This window comes from Phyllostomus hastatus, unplaced genomic scaffold (assembly GCF_019186645.2).
Source record: "Phyllostomus hastatus isolate PE091 unplaced genomic scaffold, TTU_PhHast_1.1 phas_contig_495, whole genome shotgun sequence".
In the NCBI taxonomy this organism is placed as follows: Eukaryota; Metazoa; Chordata; class Mammalia; order Chiroptera; family Phyllostomidae; genus Phyllostomus; species Phyllostomus hastatus.
Window position 1 is genome coordinate 2,203,687 of NW_025333895.1, and position 21,285 is coordinate 2,224,971.

Consider the following 21,285-nt stretch of genomic DNA (forward strand, 5'->3'; position numbering starts at 1 on the left):
TTATGTTTCACATAGTTGATTAATTGTAAAGCATTTTTACACATAAAATATTAGTTTTAATTTTTCTCTGTCTTAAATTTTCCTTGGAAGTAAAATAATCTAAGTATAAAGAACTCTATAGAATTTGAGTGGTAATATTTGATACTATATACCTTAAATCTCTAAAATAGGAAGTGTATGTACATGGTATGAAATTCAAAGGCTACAGTATACAGTGAAAATAAGCCTGCCCACCACCCCCTTCCTAGCCCTGCTCCTCTACACTGGTAAACATAACCACTGTCACCACTTTCCCGTGCAGCCTTCTGGACTTGTTTTGTTCATACGCCATGTGAGTGTGTGTGTGTACACCCCTGTTTCAAAACCAGTGACGGGGAGGGCATACGGCACACGTGGTTCTGCTCCTTAACCAGGTAGCTGTGTTTCTTAGGGATCATCACAAACCATCTGGCTTTTTTATGTCAGTAGTAGCTACCCTTGTGTATCTACTAGGTGCTCAACATTTGGCATATTTTAAACCCTTTTACTTTTAATTACAATATGAATACAGAAACATACATAAAATATAAACCCCCAGGTTAATGAATAATCATAAAATGACTATCCAGGTCAAGAAGTAGAATAGTCAAAATCCAGAAGTCCTAATTTCCCCCTCAGCTGATCATAATCCCCTTTCTCGTAAAAAAAGTTGTTTTTCTTTATTCTAACAGTCTTTTTTGCATATTTTTTATTTTAATCATTGTTCAAATACAGCTTTCTCCCTTTTACTCCCAATCCAGCCCACCCACCCAACCCTCCCCTCTTCCCTCCCATTATATTGTAACAGTCTTTAGAGTTTTACCACCTAGTTATATTTCCTCAAACATCCTGGTTTAGTGTCTGGTTTTTTACTTGATGTAAATAGAATCAGAGATTTCATATTCTTCTGCGTCTGGCTTCTTTCAGTCAATACTGTTTTAAAGTTTTACCCTTTCTCTTCTGTGTATCTCTAATTCACTCACTTTCACTTCTGTATGGTATTACAGTATATCACATTTCATGTTGTACTTTGACTTAGGCTTTTAAGAACCATGCTGCTAACCTTGGCCAAGTGGCTCAGTTAGTTGGACACCAAAGGTTGCGGGTTCCATTCCCAGTCAGGGTATTTATGGGAGGCAACGGATGTTTCTCACTCAGGTCTCTCTTCCTCTTCTTCTTCTTCTTCTTCTTCTTCTCCTTCTCCTTCTCCTTCTTCTTCTTCTTTCCTCTTCTCTAAAATCACTAGGCATATCCTTGGGTGAGGATTAAAAAAGAGAAGAACCATGCTGCTGTGAACATGCTTCCACATTACTCTTGGTGCACACATTTATGAATTTCCCTAGGGTATATGGCCAGGACTATAAACTATGGATCAAAAGTGTCAACTTTTAATAGATCATGGTAAATTGCTTTCCATCATGGTTGTCACCAGAAGTCTGAGAATTTCAAGTGTTCACATCATTGTCAACACTTGATATAAGCTTTTTACTTGACAGTCTAGGGTATGTGTATGGCATCTCATTGTGTTTTTTATTTTAATTTCCCTGATCACAGATGAACTTGGTGTGTACCAAGTTCATATTTTTACTGATCATTTCAATTTCTCCTTTTCTGAAAGTGCCCATTCACTGTTGAGTTATTTATTTTGTAATTAATCATTTATAGTCTAGATACTAGTGCTTTCTTCCATCATTATATGTATTGCAAGTATCTTGCCACTCTGTGGCTTGTGTTTTTATTTCCTTACTGTTGTTTTTTTTTCAAAGCTTTTAATTTTGAAAGCAGTACAGACTTGCGGAAAGTTGCAAAAGTAGTAGAATCCTATGTACCCTTCATTTATCCTCCTCCAATGGTGATATCTTAAATGACTGGAAAAACTAGGAAGTTGATATCGGTACATTACTTTTAACTAGACTACACATGTTATTCAGTTTCACTATGTTTTGCCTGCATTTGTGTGTATGTGTTTGTGTATAGTTCTCTACACTTTTATGTCATGTATAAATTATGTAACCATCACCAAAATCAATTTATAGAATTAGTACCATTTTTTGATGAATAGATATTTTGACAAACAGAAAATTTGTCAGTTTTTTCCTTTATGGTTGTGCTTTTTATATCTTGTTTAAGAAATCTTTCCAAGGGGATAAATGGTGATGGTAGGAGACTTGACTTGGGATGGTGAACCGACAATACAATATTACAGAATTGTACACCTGAAACCTATATAAATTTATTAACCAATGTCACCCCAATAAATTCAATTAAAAAAAGAAAAAAATAAGCCTGGCTGGCATAGCTCAGTGGATTGAGCGTGGGCTGCGAACCAAAGTGTCGCAGGTTCGATTCCCAGCCAGGGTACATGCCTGGGTTGCAGGCCATAACCCCCAACAACCGCACATTGATGTTTTTTTCTCTCTCTCTCTATCTCCCTCCCTTCCCTCTCTAAAAATAAATAAATAAAATCTTAAAAAATAAAGAAAAAAAGAAAAAAATATTTCCTTATCCTGAGAACATGGAGATTACTCTTCTGCCCTGACCAGTGTGTCTCAGTGGGTTGGGCATTATCCCGCAAATGGAAAGGTTGCCGGATTGATTCCCAGTGTAGGGCACGTGCCTGGGTTGCGGGCTAGGTCCCCAGTTGGGGGTGTGCGAGCGGCAACCTATCAATGTTTCTCTTCTCTTTCTTCCTCTCTCCCCCTCTCTCTAAAAATAAGTAAATAAAATCTTTTCTTTTAAGGAAGATATTCTTAACTATCTTCTAAAAACTCAGTAGACAAGTTTTACTTGTCTCTTTTAGATCTCTATATTTCACTTGGAATTGGTTTTGTGTATATGTGAATTGTATACAGTGTGAGTCAATTTTTTCCAAATGGATACCCAATTGTCCCAACACCATTTTTCATGTTAGTATATTTGTCAGCATCTCTCTTAATTACTATAGTTATACAATGTCAATACCCAGTAGAACAAGTCATACCACATTACTTCTTCAGTGGTGTGTTTGTATTTAATTATAAATTTTAGAATTAGCTTGTCAAGTTAGCAAATCAACCTGTTGTATAGTAAGTAAAAAAGCAGGTTACTCAACAGTATGATAGTACTATACCATATATTTTTAAATAGGCTTTAAAAAGTCTTAAGTTTCTATTTATGTAGTCTGGGATTTTTAAAACTTTGCATGAATTTAGCACTTAAAAATTTGCTATCAGAAATAAACAATTTCCATTTTGAAATGACAAATTATGATACATTGGTATTATGAAATATATAGCCATTAAAATGGTTGATATCTGTGTTATTCAAAGAGTGAATTGTATGTTACTTTTTGGTTTACATTTTGTTATTTTAAAAAATCTCTTTATCAGAAAATTACCAAGTTTGAAAAACTTTCAGAAGTGCAAACTAAAATTAATACAAGACAACAAAAAAGTTGTCAGCAAAAAATATGTAAGATATGATTTTGTAGCTCTGGCTGGTATAGCTCAGTGGATTGAGTGCCGGCCTGTGAATCAAAGGGTCGCTGGTTCCATTCCCAGCCAGGGCACATGCCTGGGTTGCAGGCCTGGTGCCCAGCAGGGGGTGCATGAGAAGCAACTACATATTGATGTTTCTCTCCCTTTCTCTCTTCCTTCCCCTCTCTATAAAAATAAATAATTAAAATGTTAAAAAAATATACAATTTTGTTAAAGATACTTCATACCTTATAATTAGCTGTGGGTTAAATACAAATACAAGTAATGCACCAGAGTCTTACGGTGACAGCTACTCTCGGTCCGGACGTCCTGGTACTGGCAGAAGAATAAGGTTTGTAGTAGATATCGTCGGGCTGAAGTGTGAGTTCACGATTTATGACCTTGTTCTACAGGAATCACTTTCCTCATTTTTAGTATTCTCAGGCTTTAGGCTTGTATCTGTCGTTTTCAACTTAGCCAATAAGTTAAAATTCATTGGCAAATGTTACAAAACTGAATGACTATGGGAATACATTGCTCTGGCCTTGGAAGTGTCCCCAAGCAAGTGAGGGGCCCTGAATCATAAGCTCCATCAGCTTTAGAGTAAATTGACCCCTGAGTACTAACTGCTAGTTTCGAGCCTGCCAGCTGGGGCCAGGGCAGGACGACCAAGGGCTCAGAAGACTACAGCTGGAGTTTTGTCCTTCACTTTGCAATTGGATTATTCCAAGTTATAAAAAGGATTTTATTAGGGAATACTAATTTTTGCTGCCTGTGTATAAGACAGCTTCAGTGTGTGTCTTTCTGAATTTTTTTGTTTACAGATTCTCAAAGCTTTAGAAAAATTTTCCCATTAAAAAATAACATATAGCCCTGGCTGGCATAGCTCAGTGGATTGAGTGCGGGCTGTGAACGAAAGCATTGCAAGTTCAATTCCCAGTCAGGGCACATGCCTGGGTTGCAGGCAAGGTCCCCAGTGGGGGCCACGTGAGAGGAAACCACGCAATGATGTTTCTCTCTCTCCCTCCCTTCCCCTCTCTAAAAATAAATAAATCTTTAAAAAATAACATATAGTTAATTCACATGTATTTTTTGTTATTCAAAATGTAATGCATCAAACTTAATGTTCATTGAGAAAGGATGTCAAGTGCCCTGATCATTGTGGCTCGGTTGGTTGATTTTTGTCCTGCAAAGTGAAAGGTCACTGTTTCTATTCCTGGTTAGGGCAGTGCTTGGGTTGTGAGCCTGATCCCTGGTGGGGCACATGCAAGAGGCAGTCAATTGATGTTTCTCTCCCTCTCTTCTTTCCTTTCCCTCTCTCTAAAAATAAATTTTAAAAAGATGCCAAGTAAACAATGTAGATTATACTATGGAAATATCGTGCAAAGCCTCAAAACAACAAAGTAGATTTTTATGTATTGATTTGGAAAAATGCCCAAGATTTATTATTATTATTTTTAAAGATTTATTTATTTTATTTATAGGCAAAGGGGAAGGGAGGGAGAAGGAGGGAGAGAAACATCGATGTGTTGTTGCCTCTTGTGCGCCCTCTACTGGGGACTCAGCCCATAACTCAGGCATGTGCCCTGACTGAGGGTCAAAATGGTAACCCTTTGGTTCTCAGGCTGGCACTCAGTTCACTGAGCCGCACCAGCCAGGGCAGGATTTATTATTAAATGAAAAAAAATTTGAGTTATAGAACACAGAAGAGTATGTACAGTATGTACAGTGTGATCCTATTTGTGTTAAACACACCCTCCACCCCCTCAAATCTGGACGGATACCTATTATATTGACAAGAGTGGCTCCCTCTTGGTGGAATTAAAGGAGCTTTAGACTTATTTGTATACATATTTTTAAGATAAAAAATGAATACCTGTATTACCTGTTGGATTGAAAATAAATTTTAGAAAAGAAATGTTGTGAATGAAAAATGGCCGAGTTAGCCTTAGCTTTGAATGTTTCAAATGTTTGCCTGCTGTTTGAGTTTGAACTATGTCATAGTATAGAGCAGCTTACATTTGTGTGTTGCTTTATGGTAAACAAAGCTTTGCCCTGCATCCCTTGGCTTTATCCTTATAACAACGAGATGGGATAGTAAAGGTTGGTGACATCTCTGTTTCATAGTTGAAAATACAGTCTCAGAATTTATTCATAGTAAGATTGTGAATTCTCTCCCATATGGGTTTCTACTCATGCTATTGCTGCATTTATTTAACACCTAGTTTATAATTTAATTGACTCTTTCAGATGAGACACTAAGATTAAACTTTCCACAGGCTGTGGTTTTCCACAGCCAAGTGTGTACCACCACTTCAAAGTAAGCTATTTCCTAAGCTGTGTGCCAAGTAAGTCTATTTCATAGGTGAAGTCCTGGTTGCTTGCCTTTCATCTTCCTCTCTGTCTTCCTGTTTTCTTCTGGATGTGGCCCTGTTCTTCTTTCTGATACCGTATTCTCTCATTTAACTATTATTAATTCCTCATGCATACACTTGCCCTTTCCATCGGAGACCAGACTGCATCGCTCTGGCTGAGCTGAAACGCAGAAGATGTCTCACCAGAGAGAGAGGAGAGCAGAGCAGAGCAGACCATCAAGGAGCTGAGCTGTCTGGTCAGAGACGGGCCTGGCCCCGGGGCTGTCTCATAGCCATGCTGTTTTCACAGCTCTGCTGTATCAAAATCGAGCTGTTTTGCATGGAATCTTCACTGTCCCCAAAACGGAACTGTCATTATTTTCTAAGTGTTGATGCATAATAACTTAAAATGTTACTTTTCCCAGGGGTATATACTTCTTAATTGGGATCTCTTGAGGAACAGCCTCCAAAGTCAAATGAGGGGTTTAGACTAGATGATTTTTGAGATTCAGCTCAGACATCTGTGTTGCCATGTATCTATCTCTAATTACGACATTTTGAGGCCTTTCACAGACATGGGAATAAAATAATTTTGTTTAGAAATACTTGTCAAAGGCCCCTAAAATTATTCAGTATAGCTCCGGCTTTCTTGGCTACTTCTAAGACGCTTTGTCACTGCTCTCCGATTCTGCGGTGGAGTAGTCTATGGGGACTGTGGAGCTGGGAGTCTGGAGAGCTGAGCTCTAATCATGATTCAGTGTGAATTTTGTGCCTATATAAATGTCTGTCAGAAGAAGCTGAGTGGTGTGGAAAGAAAAGGGTTTTGGCCAGGGCTCCCTGTTTATTCACCCCATTCATTTATTTTTTAAAAAACGATTGTGTTTACATTGAGTTGCGAGTGGCTTTAGGGGTGTTTTTAGGAGTCAGCAACATGGCAGAAGGTGTGAAGACCAAAGTCAAGAGCTATAAGACCGCCCCTTTTGCTAGCCGCTTCCCCAACCAGAACCAGACCAGGAACTGCTGGCAGAACTACCTGGACTTCCACCACTGTGAGAAGGCAATGGCTATTAAAGGGGGTGATGTTTCCGTGTGCAAATAGTACCGGCGCGTGCACAAGTCCCTTTGCCCATATCCTGGGTGTCCGCCTGAGATGACCACCAGGCAGGAGGCATGTTTCCTGGGAAGATCTGAACTGGCTGCACCCAACCTGTCCTCTCTGTCTTCTATCCTTCGCCCAGAGAGGTGAAGGGGGACCTGGGTACATCCCACCCTAGGATACTGAATCATGGCTTAACTAACAATAAATACTTGTTGGAAAAGTGAAAAAAAAGATTGTATTTATTTTTATTTTTTAATTTTCCAAAGATTTTATTTATTTATTTATTTTTAGAGAGAGGGGCAGGGAGGGAGAGAGGGAAAGAAACATCAATGTGTGGTTGCCTCTTGTGTGCCCACTGCTGCGAATATACTCTGCAACCCATGCATGTGCCCTTACTGGGAATTGAACCAGCAACCCTTTGGTTTGCAGGCTGGCGCTCAATCCACTGAGCCACACTAGCCAGAATAGGTTTTATTTATTTTTAGAGAGAGGGGAAAGGAGGAAGAAAGAGAGGGAGAGAAACATCAATGTGTGAGAGAAGGCCTAGCCTGCAACCCTGGCATGTGCCCTGACTGGGAATTGAGCCAGCGTCCTCTTATTTTGCCTGAAGACGACCAACCCACTAAACCACACCAATTAGGACTCACCCCACTCACTGAACAAGCAAACAAATATACAGCATAGGAACTATAGTCAATAATATTATAACAACTATATGGAATTATCAGGGGGAACATCTTGTAAAGTGTATGATTGTCTAACCACTATGTTGTATACTTAAGAGTAAATACAAAATAATATTGATTGTAAATTGTAATTGAAAAAATAAAATAGTAATGATTTACAAAGGCAAAAAAAACCCCAAAACCAACTCAAACCCAATCAAACAAATGGGCATTACATCCTAGGTATTGTGTCAGGCTCCAGAGAGACAGTGGTGAATAAGATAAAGTTCTCTATCTTCAATGAGTACTATTTATTGATTTTGAGCATCTTTTCACATCTTGAATTCTCTTTCCCCTATGTAAAAGGTGCTGAGAATACATACTCATACTCCACAAGAATTATTGTTGTAGTATTCTGATCCATTGTTCTGATGTCAGGTTGTATTACTTGGGTGTGTTGGGTAGAAAAAAAGATTGAAAACTGCTCATCTAGCTCAAGTTCTTCATTTGTAGATGACAGAGTAGGACTCGGAATAATTATAATTGACCATTCCAGTGCCCTTTTTACTTACCATTCCCAGTGTAGTTTCTTCTGGACCCTCAGGAAGTTTCTGTAACTTTGGGGGTCCTTCCTTTCCCCTCCTCTCTGACCTGTGTGCTCCAGCTCAGCAAAGTACTCAGTGTTGAGAACAAACTATGAATGTGTTCATCCGCATATTTATTTTTTTTAAATCCTCACTTGAGGATATATTTATTGATTTGTTTTTAAAGAGAGTGGGGAGACAGAGAAACATTGATGTGAGAAACTTCGACTGGTTGCCTGTTCTATGCACCTTGACGCAGATCAAACCTGCAACCTAGGTATGTGCCCTGACCAGGTGGTCAAACTCACAACCTTTTGGAGCACTGGAGGCCACTGCAACCAACTGTGCCACCTGGCCATGGCTGTGCATTCATTTTGCTTCGGCTGGGTTCTTTCCCCACAATCCTTTTCCCTTCTTGAAACCCAGCCATCCAGTGTCACTTTTTTCTAAGGTCATGGCCCCTCAACTTGATGGAGACTTTCTCTGGAGTCTCAGAGCACTTTGAATCTTAGTTTACTATTACTGTCCTTAATCTGTGTGAGCTTTCCTTTCACCCTAGAGTGTGAACTGTGTCCTGTTGCTTTTTTCATTCCCCTAGTGCTTTCTGCAATGCTTTATAACAATTGGTAAGTAAATAATCTTCGATCAAATTGAATTCTTTAAAAAAAATTTTAATGTGTTGATTGATTCGAGAGACAAACATTGGTTTGCTGTTCCATTTATTTATGCATTCATTGTTGTTTTTCATGTGTGCCTCAACCAGGGATGGAACCCACAACTTTGATGTGCCAGGGTGATGCTGTAACCAACTGAGCTACCAGGCCAGGACATGAATTGAGTTTTTGAATCAGCCCAATGACAACATGATAGCAATAATACCTGACCGGCTTGTCATAGAATGCTATTGTGGTAATAAAATGAAGCAATGAATATGAAGCAAATTTTGACAGTTTTTCACAGTAATACATCAAGGAGGATGACTAAATAGAAAGTAATCTGGGAGCTGATCACATTTGAAATAGTTAGAAAAGTAAATATTACTTTCTTTTTTGCCAGGAGACTCTGAGTGTTGGAAGATATAATCGTTGTTTTCATTTTTTTTTTGAAAGGCTGTCAAGCGGTAAACATTCTGTATTTTTCTACCCAGCAAAGAGAAGTAGATTTCAGTTCAGCAGGTGGCAGAACGGTCTAACACTTAGACCTGTCCAACAATGGAGCCGGCTGCCTTACTGAAGGTAGTGAGCTCCCTGAAATTTGAACAACTGCTGAAATAGAAGTTGGATGACTCTCTGGCTGGAATGTGCAAGAGGGAATTCCTGCCTGGGCGGGAGTTGGACTAATGACCTTTAAGGTGTATTCCAACTCTAAGGTTTCTACGGCTGTTCAGCTCAGTTGATTATCCGAATTATCTTTGTAAACAGTTTTTTAAAAAATTAAATTATCAATCAACTTAAAAGCTGCATGGTCAAATTGACAATAAGTAAAATTTGATAAAATGAGGAGTGGAAAATCAGGTTTCAAACTCCAGCTACCACCAGAGGAGAGCGGGAGAGAGGGGGCCGGGAAGAGGGGATGGTGGAGGAGGAGAGGGGGGCCGGAAAGGAGAGGCAAAGGTTTGGGTTTGGAATGATGTGTCCTGGGCAAGTGACAGTTGTTATCGAAAACGTAAGCGCTCTGAGTTGTTTCACTTTACACAAACACTTGTGCATTTTTCACGTCCAGCAGTACCGTAAGCAGAAGTGAGAGTCTGTATTTGGTGAAGACCAATTTCCCGGAAAGGGCTTCGCGGTAGTGCAGTCGCTCAAGACCGCTCCAGCGCGGAGCCCACTTGGCGCGCTAGAGAGGAAGGGCCCCCGCTGGCCGCCCGCCGGAACTACCAATCCCAGTGCTCCCCGCGGCGCCGCGCACGCGCGATGGCTGGCGGCAGCGCCGCCTCAGGACGCAGAGAAGCCAGCTAGCGACTGGCTGCGACGGCGGCGGCGGCGGTGGTGGCAGTTCGCGGCGAGGGCGACTGCTCCGAGGCCGAGTGACGATCGGGTGGAGACCTAGGTTCCTTCCCTTGCTTGATCCCCTAGGTGAGTGTCGGTCCCTTGTTAACCCGCGCCGGGTGCACGGTTTCCTGTCTGGCGACCGGGCTGCTCCGGCCTTGGGCCGCAGCCTGCGCCTGACGGCCGGGCCGCGGGGTTCAGCTGACCCCGGGGCCCTTCCCTCCAGTGACTGGGGAAGTGGGGGTGGGCAGAAACTCGGCCAGACCGAAGGGAGAAGTGTTGCGGAGCGCCGGCGCGAGGCGGCCTGGGGCGGGCGAGAAGGAGGGTCGCGTGGGGGATGGGATGCGAGGCGAAGCAGGTAGGGAACCGAGTATTGGGGGCGAGAATGAAATGGAATGCTTTCTGAGTGCGGCCGGTGAGGGTGTAGTGCCCCGGGGACTCTGGACAAGCGGGACTCACCTGTCTGGCGGGCAGCCCACCTGCCATATACACACACCATACTTGGTGTCTCTACACTGGCTGTTGGACGTAGTGGGAGTGAGGGACTGTCGGTTGCTTCCATCTCCTTTCCTTCAATCTCACCTTCTGTTGACTGGCAGAATTTAAATGGGTGCTGGCTAGGCAAACCATAGAAATGAACAGGGCTCTGTGTATAAATCTGCGTAAAAATAGGGAGGCATGGTGATTTGTTCAGGGAAGAGGTAGGTCAAAGAAGATTTCAGTGTTTTTATTTTAAAATTGGTGACAAAAATTAGTTTGAGCAAGGCTTTGAGTTAGGAAGGGTTTTTAACCCGAGATTCAGGGGTTGATGAATAGAACCGGGTGGGGGGAGGGGATAACTGTAATTTATTATTTTCCTTAGTTATGAATGTAGACAACAAAACACAGTAGAATTAGCAATGCCTGTGACTTTGTCACCGATAAAAATTACAGATATTATTGTATCATCTTTACAGTTATTGCAGATAGCTCAGAATATCATTTACGCTTTTAATTTCTTCAGATTTATGGTATTGTTAGACCCAGGGTTAAACCTTGTTGTTTAATGTAATGGTCAACCAGCACATATGTTACTACATCAGGGTTTTTTAAAATTGTTTTGCTAACAATTCAGTGTAATTGTTTTCCTTTGTAATCTCATGTATTTAATTATGCATTTAAAAGCAATCTGAGAAGGGTTCTATAGGCTCCACCAGACTGCCAAAGAGATTCATGGTAAATATTTAAGAACTCCCGAAGTAGAAATAAGTGTTTTGGGATCTGTAAGTCTGCCTGGAAGAATAGTTGAATCATTGGATGAGAAAGAAGACAAGCAGATGAGATAAGTGTGTGTAGATGAAAGAGGGAATTTTGTAATCAGGGGAGTAAAAGAAAAGTGTTGGCTGCAATCAGAGTAAGAGTTTTGAAAGATAGAATAGACCGCGGGTGTTTCACTCAGGGTCCTGGGGAATCAGCAAAATAATCGGAGGAGGAAAGAACAGAGAATACTTGGGCTTTAAAATGTTAGTATTATTGCACCTCCTACTTCCGAGTGATGAAGCCCTCCAGACCATTGCGTGAGCCTGTGATAAGAAGTTTCAGTGGGTGCTGGTTTTCTTTCAATCATGTGGGTAGTGTGGCTTTTAGAGAATTGTCTATCCTTAAGTGAAAACCCCAGGATCTCTCTTCAACTGTATTTTTCTATTGCTCTTACCTTCTCATATGTGATAGAAAGTAAATGTGCAGATTATAGAGTTGGAGAGTTGGTAAGGGTTTTCTTTCTTTTTTTTTTTTTGAGATTCCATTAAAATTTTTAAGAGAGATTTATTTATTTACTTTTAGAGAGAGGGGAAGGGAGTGAGAAAGAGAGGGAGAGAAACGAAGGTGTGAGAGAGAGAGACATCCATCTGTTGCTTCTAGTATGCACCCTGACTGGGCACTGAACCCACAACACGGTCATGTGCTCTGACTGGGAATCGAACTGGCAACCTTTTGCTTTGTGAGCCGACACCCAGCCAACTGAGCCACACTGATCCGTGCCCATTTAAAATGTTTGCAGTTCAACTTCATTTTTGCGGCAGACTTCTCACTGACAAATGACTCAACATTTTTTTTTTGAGTAGGTGTGACTTGAAATTTGCACCTGCTTGTAAAGTACCTGTCAGCATCTGGTATGAGATTTTTTTTTCCACCTCTAAAATAATAGTAATAATGAAAAACCACTGCTGCACACTTTTTCTGGAAAAAAATAAAGGCGGGATATGGAAGGGTGAAGAGTATTTTATGAGGCAGGTGTTGGTGCTGAAATTGTAGTTTATGTTGTATTGAACACACCATTTCACAGATCACTGCCTTGGAGAGGTTTTGCCTGGTACTTTGCTGTGTCCTTTGTCAGTCTTTGTCCCCTGTCCCTATATTTATAGTATCTTTTTATCATATACTTTGTATATTTATTTAGTATTCTTTTATATATATTTTAAAGATTTCATTTATTTTTAGAGAGAGAGGAAAGGGGGAGAAAGGGAGAGAAACATTAGTGTGTGGTTGTCTCTTGTGCGCCCCCCACTGGGGACCTGGTTGGCAACCCAGGCATGTGCCCTGACTGGGAAGCAAACCAGTGACCCTTTGGTTCCCAGGCTGGTGCTCAATCCACTGAGCCATACCAGCCAGAGCTAGTACTCTAATTAGTACTCTAATTTTTGTCTCCCCATTAAAATGTTAGCTCTGTGAGAATAGGAACTTTGTCTTTAAAGGAATAGTGCCTGGCACTTAATTAGTAAATACTTGCTGATTGAATTGGAACTTTTTTATTTTATATTTTTTTTTAGTTTTTAATTTTTAAGTCTTACATTTTTTAAAAGACAGGAAATTATTTTCCAAACACCTTTTGGTGCTTTTGTTGGCATTTGGTTTCATATAGGACTAATTATTCTTAGTTATGCTGCCAGGTAGGTTTATTATTCTTAGTTTGCTATAAGGATGTAAAGGAAGGGTGTGGGTGAAGTTCTTATTTTGTTGAGGCTCTTTTTGTGATCCTAGGTTGGTATAAGTGACTCCAAATTTTTCACATCAGATGGATAAAAATTTTAATGTCTGATAGCATCAAATATTAGTGAAGATGTGGTTGAAAATGATAATTTAGAAACTGCTGAAGTTTACATTGGTACAGCTGCCTTGAGAGACAGTATTTGCAGTGCTTAGAAAAGTTGAAAATGGGCATACCTACCCGGTAATTTCACAATTTCTGGAAGGCGGTAAGAATAATGGGAGGTGATGACAGTGGGGATGATATCTGTAGCTTTTATTTAAAGACCAGAAGCAACTATGACAGTGTTTGTTAACAGTCATTTCTGGGAGCCAGAACCCAAGTGGTAAATCATTCTTTGTATCTTTCTGTTGATTTTGTTTTGGAATCCATAACTTTTAAATGTTTCCCAACTCTTTGAGAAAATATAAGCCTGTAGAGGAGTTACAAGAGTAGCTCAATAAACACACATACATTCTTCACCTAGATTCAATAGTTGTTAACATTTGCCATGTTTGGTTTCACAAACAGACATATTTTGCTGGACCATCTGCCAGTTAGGTATAGGTACCATCAGCACACCTTTCCTGGAAACGCTTTAGGATGTATTTCGAAAAACAAAGACTTCTACATATCTACAATTCAACTGTCACCCTCAAGAAATTTAACATAGATGCAATATTATTTAATATATAGTGTGTATCTAAATTTCTCCAGTTGTCCCAATATCGCTCTTAGTTTTTCAGTTTTTATTTTCGACCCAAGGTGCAATTAAGGATTTTGTATTTAGTTGCTTGCTTGTATCTGAAATCATTTTTCACCTATTGTTTTGGTCTCTCATGACAGTAAGCATCCAGACCAGGTTTTGTAAGATGCCCCTCAATTTGGATTTGTCTGAACGTTTCTTGATGATCAAATTCAAGTTTAACATTTTTGGCTGTGCAGGTGATTGATTTTAGGTTTCTTTCTGTGTATCACATAGAGGCATGAGATGTCAGTTTCATTATTGATGAAAATTTGATCGTTATAGTAAAGGCACCCCTTTTTCTTTTGTAATTAATAAGTAGTTATGGAGTGATAATTTAAAAAACTTTCTCAAAGTCATGAGTAGTTAAAGTCATGAGTAGTTAATAGACATGCCAGTTTAAAGGGTCAAGGAAATTTAGATTGGAGGTACTTCTAATAAGGAGAGTGGGAGATCAGGGAATGGATGTATATAGGAGATGGGATTTGAACTGGACCTTCAATCACAGATGGAATTGGCTGTAGGGATATTGGAGAAGGGCTCCAGGTGAAGGGAACCATTGAACAAAGACAAGGACAGTTTTGTAAATGAAATTGGAGATCATTTGAGTCTTTCCTCTCTCCTTCACTTTCTCCCTCATTCTCTTTCCCTCCCTCTACAGGGAAATTGCTCGCGGTAAATCGGAAATCAGTATACAGGAGAAGAACCGGAGAGCAAACAGATCGGGTTTTGAATTCCTTCTCTTCCACATAATAGCTGAATGAATAGGTGGTAAGTTATGTGACTTTTCTAAACCTGGTTTCTCGTCTGTGAAATGAAAGTGATAAATACCTATCACATAGGATTAAACCTAATAATAATCATGTCTGAAAAGCACCAGCAGTGTGGCTTTCACTCAGTAATTGCTAGTTACCGTTTGGTGCTCCAGCTCTCAGACTGCTTTCTCTCTTTTCCACCTTGGTACCACATCCCTGACCTTAAAACAAGCCCTACTCTTCTGGTGCCTTCTTGGCCACTGTCACGATGCCGTCACTTCCCTCCTCACCCAGTTGGCCCCACAGTGAGTTTGTGAGCCGCTTTCCAGTGATGGCGCATAGTGCCTACCGCCTTACGGGGTGATGTAGCCTGATGTTATCATCCTGGAAATTGTAATAGTATGTATTAACTTCTTTTTTGGTTCAGTTCACATTACAACATTTGCCACTCTTTGAATGTGATATGCTTCAGTTTAAATTAGTTTTATTTGCAAAAATTACCCCTTGTATTTATATGAAATTGAAGAGGGAAAGTGGATATATCCTAATGGTAAGCCAGTAGTTGGAAAGACCGGTACTTGAAAACAATTTTCTGAAATGGTTAATTAATTCTTTTCCCTTTCAAGTTTTCTGTTTTTTCACCACATGTATTTTCTAAAAAAGATTTATTTATTTTTAGAGAGAGGGGAAGGGAGGGAGGAAGAGAGAGAGAGAAGCATCAGTGTATGATTGCCCCTCGCATGCCCCCTACTGGGGACTTGGTCCACAACCCAGGCATGTGCCCTGACTGGGAATCAAACCAGCTACCCTTTGGTTCGCAGGCCAGCACTTAATCTACTGGGCCATACCATCCAGGGCTGTTTTCTTCTCTGGAGTTAATTTTTTCTTAGCCAAGAAGGATTTCAGCATTTTTTTCACATTCGAAGTGCCTAAACTTGTGTTTGCATAGAATTATTTGAGGTTTTAACTCTTTAAGTAATCCTGATCAAGATGTTTTCATTTGTTAAGGAACTAGAACCAATAATTTCTGTATTATAAATACATGTTAGAAGAAGCTTTAGGTACTTGATTTCTGTTTTTTAAAATTATAGACAAACTTTCCTTCTTTATGCATACCTACATTTTCTGAATTTTTTAGAATGTCTTATTATGTATAATGATTTTGTAAAAACATTTTTAGAAAGGCAGGTTTTTATTGTTCCTAAGCTGAAACCGGGTCTTGAACTTGCAGTGCAGTGGTCAAAAGAAGTGGTAAATATCTTTTGATACTTCAGGTTCTTTTATTTAATATACATGAATGAATAGTTGAGCAAATGTTTAAAAATAAAAAACGGGCTTTTCCAGGCAGGGGTCTTCATAGTGTCTTTTTTCCTTCAAAGTTTGAATATGAAACTTCAATGTATACACCTTTTTTAGAAGCCACTTTTTAAATGTAAGGCTGTAAGCATACTGTTGTAAGTGTAAAAACAGGCATGATGTCTGCTCATTAATCTAAGATGACTGTCCTAAAGGTGCTTGCTTGGTCTTGCTCCATGTAATGCTGGTACACCCACGCTGCAGACTGGTGGAAAGCATGTCGTCAAACATGTTCAGTTCTTTTCTTTTTTTTTCTTACTAATTTGTTTTCAATATATTTTCTATGAGTATTTGAAAGGATTAAATCATGGTTTTCCTATTGGAAATTTTAAAAGATAAACAAATTAGTGAAGGGATGTTAGCCTTTTTCCATATTTTCAGGATCAGAATAAAATTTTCTTCCCAGGCAATCTTAATTTTTAGTTTAAAGCATCACTTCTTTTTTTAAAATTGATTTTAGGGGGAGAGAGAGAGGGAGAAAGAGAAGAAACATCAGTTTGTTTTTTCACTTATTTATGCATTCATTGGTTGATTCTTGTATGTTCCCTGACATACAAGATCGAATCCTTAACCTTGATGTATTGGGATGATGCTCTAACCAACTGAGCTACCTGACCAGGGCCTGCAATCTTAATTTTATTCAAATACGTGTGTTTTTGAAGTTTTTAAGACTTAGGGTAAATTAATTTATTTTCAACCCACTTTGAACTGTAACTGTCTGCTTTCACTTTCTAATAACAGAACTGTGACCCATCTCTTAATTTTACTTCCATTATTTATAAATCCTGACTACTTTACAAAAGTACATTAGGTCTAAAAGTCATAGCACTTAAGGCATAATTGCAGTGTGTTTATAAATACAGATTTCTTTACCAGAACAACTTAGGAAAGAATAGATGGATTCTTTTTGAAAAATTATCTCATTTTTATCACCTCCTTTAGAACCCAAGGAATCTTTGATTCCTTTCAAACAAAATGCCTTTTAATGTCTAACTATTCAAGATTATGATGGGTCAACTTGGATTCTGATGGAAAGTGACTTATTAGGCTTTTTTATTCCATCATTTTAAAACGTCATAATAGTAATGATAATAATAGCTAATATTTATTGAGTTATTTTTTGTTTTCTAGGCATTACATAATCTATTTAAAATTACCATATTAATAATTCTGTGGGGACATCTTAATGGTTTATTTCTTTGGGAAAAAAATATTTTAACTAACTAGGTAACTAGGTAATTTTGTGTGTGTGTGGTCCAGGAAGTTCCTTTTAGGTTAAACACAGTCAATGGTAGTAATCTCATTTGAAATTGGATAATGGATATTTTAATTTTATGAATCACCAGTCTGGTAAACGTGATGGAATGGGCCTGACAGCCTGCTGTTGACGCTGCTTCTCTTAAATTTTCGGGTGGACTTCTGGGTTTTGAAACAGGCTTTACCAGTAATACAGCTCAGCAGAAATGTAGCTGAAGCTTCCTCAAAGCATGTGGGTGGTGAATTCTTCCTCTCAAAAGTTTGCAGAGGGTTCCAAGGGTTTTAGGTTTTTCTTTAGTTATTTGGTTTATCTTGATCTCCAGATTTATATATGTCTGAATGAGTTGTCATTAGAGATTATTGAATAGGAAATTAGATTGGTGGTATTTAATTACAGACTAATACAATTAATGGACATTTATCTAATTGTGGAAGTTCTTGATCCCCATTTCTGGACTTGGTGGATATTTTTGTATCATGTGTTGCCTCTGGGAAGTAAAGGGATATGATTTTGATGCCTTTGTAATTCTGCTTATTGGTGGGTAGCTTGCTATTGTTGAAGTATGTCTAGAAATTAAGGACTGTATTCTTTTCATTAAATGAAAAATTTCACATTAAATATGTTATTCACAGAATTTGTCTGGCCCTGAGTGTTTAAGTAATTGCACTAGCAGATCTTTCAGCGGGGAAGAACTTAGGGCCAAGTTTGTATGTTTTTTTCCCCCTAAATTACTAACATAATAAATATTCTTTATTTAAAAAACAACTAAAAACAGTGCAAAAATGGAGGCTTTTCTTCCTCACATATACATATACATACTATATGCTTTGGGTTTTTCCTTTTTTTTCCTCCTAAAATTATACTTAATGCTTGTGTTTGCTAAGTGCTTTACACATATTAACCCATTAAACCCTCCCAACCCTGTGAACATACCCTATGAAGTAAGTTCTATTTTATGTCCATTTGCAGATGAAGAAAGTGAGGCATAGAGAGGTAACTAGCCACAGGTTACACCCTGAGTTCCAGCAACACTGAGATTTGGGCCCAGGTAGTCTTGCTCCAGGGTTTGTGTTTTAGCCCCGTGATGCCTCTGGGACCGTACCGTGCATATGGTGCTGTGGTTTGTGTTTTTTGCTTAGAGGTACGTGCTGGACATCTTTCCGTGTACCTCTACTACCTTCTTAATAATTACCTGCGTGTAGTATTCCAGAATAGGGGTGTACCATAACTTACGTTCGTGTCTTTCAAACTCAGTCTCCTTTAATATTGCCAATCCCAGTGGTAATGATTTCAAGAAATATTTTTTCAAATGAAATAGGTTTATTTATAAGTATCTTTATATGTCTTAATACACAGATAAAACATTGATGGGAACTTGTGATTTTTATGTGGTTGCATACAAATCAAGGAATATTTTTAAAAGTCAAGATTTGTGAACTGGAATAGTATTTGCTAAGTAATGCATATTAATTGTCCAGATGTTTGCTATTCTCTCAGTTGAGTTGTATAGTTTAATGTGGCTTAACCCACAGCCATTTGTTAAGCATGGGTTCATTATTTTTGTGATTAGCCTGTCTTCTTTAGCGCTGGAAAATTAGCCATGTATTGGTGGTAAAATCAATATCTGTTTGGATTTTGCTACTTATTTACTTTTGTTGGGGTCTGGAATTTTGGTGTCATAACAAGAAGTCTGTACTGCTGATTTGAATTTTGAGTATTCTGGTTTTATATTACTTGCATCTTCAGAGTAGTCAGCATTTCAGTTTCCTGTACTTGTGCCAGGAACAGTTGTTACTAAGTCCATTCTTTCTTCTACAATATTTTACTCTTGTTTCAAATATACCAACTAAAGATATTAAAGTATCACTTGTTTCCATTTTTATCCACAATGATACACATTTCTCAATTGTGAGGAAATTCTTTTTTTTTTTTTTTTGGTTCATCATCATTATTTCAAACATGCTCATTGGAGAGTTAGTAAATATCTTCAACTTAAATTTAGTTATTGTTCCTAAATTATTTTGGAAGTGAATTAGCAGCAGCTTGGTTGATTGCTAACTGGAGCATTGCTCTTTATCATTCAGTCATTTATTAATTATTTACAAATTCAAACATTTATTTAGCACTTGATAACTGCTAGTCCCTTTGCTAACTAATGGGGATACCAAGAGGACTATGTCCCACTTCAAGGAAGTTGACGGTTTATTGAGATAACCTTTTGTTGCAAACAGTGTAAAATGCTGTGATAGAGATGAACCCAAATAAGAAAAAAATCCGAGTCGAGAGAGTGGCCAGTAATGGCTCCTCGGTTTGAGGTTGGCCCAGAAGCCTAAGTGGGATTTAACTGGCCAATGAAAGGAGTGGCAGGAGTAGAGTACATATAGGAATCTGGTCTGTGAAAACCACTCAAAATTGTCATGACAATGTCATGAGAATGTAGGCCCCTCCAGAGCAGACCTTAACTGTCTTATTCATCAGTGCTTAGCACCTAGTAGGTGTTTAATAAACATTTGTTGAAGGAACTGTGTTAAATAAAACTTACTGTGCTTGTCCATATTTTTTTGGGAAAGAAAGGAACTCAGCCCTGGCGAGTGTGGCTCAGTGGACTGAGTGCTGGCCTGCGAACCAAAGGGTCGCTGGTTTGATTCCCAGTCAGGGCACATGCCTGGGTTGTGGACCAGGTCCCCAATAGGGGGCGTGTGAGAAGCAACCACACATTGATGTTATATCCCTCTCTTTCTCCCTCCCCATCTAAAAATGAAAAAAGAAAAAGAAATGAGCTCATTATTTTTAATATCTGACCCTTTTTAAGTCATGTGGCTTAATAGGACATTACAAAACGAGTAAGCAACTGTTCCTGCGCTGAAGGAGATTAGTCTTATAAGGGAGCACACATGCAGACAAACCCTTGTAGTTAAGCATGATTATTTATGTTTATAAAAGATATTTGCAAGGGCCACCATCTCTTAAACAGATTGGCTAGATCCCAGAAAAATGATGGGTAATATAAATCTTCAAGTTAAACTCATTTGATTGATAAAATACAGGAGCTGACATTGTAATAGGTCGTTCACTGGTAAAAATGGCAGTCATGTCCTTTTTTTTTGTCCTATCACATTAATCGGGATATTATAAATACTCTGAGGAAACTGCCTATATAATGAACAAAAAAAAAATCATTGACAAGGTAGAAGTTCTGCCTTGAGTAACATCATGATTTTCACCAAATCCATGTATTTCTTGTACTATTATTTATTTAATGCTTTCTTTTAAGGACACACTCTAAAAATATTTTGAAAGAAACTTGATGTTACTACTAGAACAAAAGGCTAACATTTCTTACCCTAAGTAGAAAGCAACTTAAATATAGTATAAACAAAACAATGTTATAAAACCTCACTGGCTGCTGTTCATGGAAGGTGCTTTAATTAGAAGGACAGATAGGCAAGTGTTAGGGAAATGTTGAAGGCAGATTGGCACTTGGCTTAGATTTTCTCCATGATGTAAACAGAAGGACTGAAAGAGATTCAATGGAGTGCCTTTGCCTCTGAGTGATTTGGTGTTCTTTAGTGTCATGGGGAAAATAATGACGTCCTACATGGTACAGTCATTCACACGTCAGAGTTGTCCCACGTGAACTGTACGTGAACTGCGCGGTTCAGTAGTAAGGTTGACGAGGAAATTATCCCAGTTTTGAAGATGATGAAATGGAAACTTAGGTGAGGTGACTAGCCACTGAGCACATGGCTGATAGTTGTGAAAACTCAGTCTCAGCTGCTTCAGACTGCAGTTGTGGCGGCATCTTGGCGGGTTATTTTGTTTATTTGAAGTCTAGCTATTACTTAGAGTTTAGAACTGTAAGATACATATCATTAGCTCGGGATGCCTTTAGACGTTTTCAACAAAGAAAACATGAATCAGGATTTTCATTCCATAAAACATTTGAAATAATTTTGTCCTACCTTAGAGTCCTTCTCTTGGGTCACAGGAGTTTGTTCAGGCAT

At 38.8% G+C, this 21,285-nt stretch overlaps 1 protein-coding gene and 1 pseudogene across 5 annotated transcripts in view; both read left to right on the plus strand.

Moving 5' to 3' along the window:
• The first annotated feature begins 6,758 nt into the window (after positions 1–6,758).
• Positions 6,759–7,018, plus strand: LOC123823596 (annotated as a pseudogene).
• Positions 7,019–10,118: 3,100 nt separating this feature from the next.
• The window catches only part of GAPVD1 (GTPase activating protein and VPS9 domains 1), a 61,842-nt gene continuing 50,675 nt past the window's right edge, over positions 10,119–21,285 (plus strand). For all 5 annotated transcript variants that reach the window (XM_045846049.1, XM_045846051.1, XM_045846050.1 and 2 more), the window contains exons 1-2: positions 10,119–10,250; positions 14,574–14,683. The gene's annotated coding sequence lies outside the window, so the exon portion shown is untranslated. The remainder of the gene's footprint in view (positions 10,251–14,573; positions 14,684–21,285) is intronic.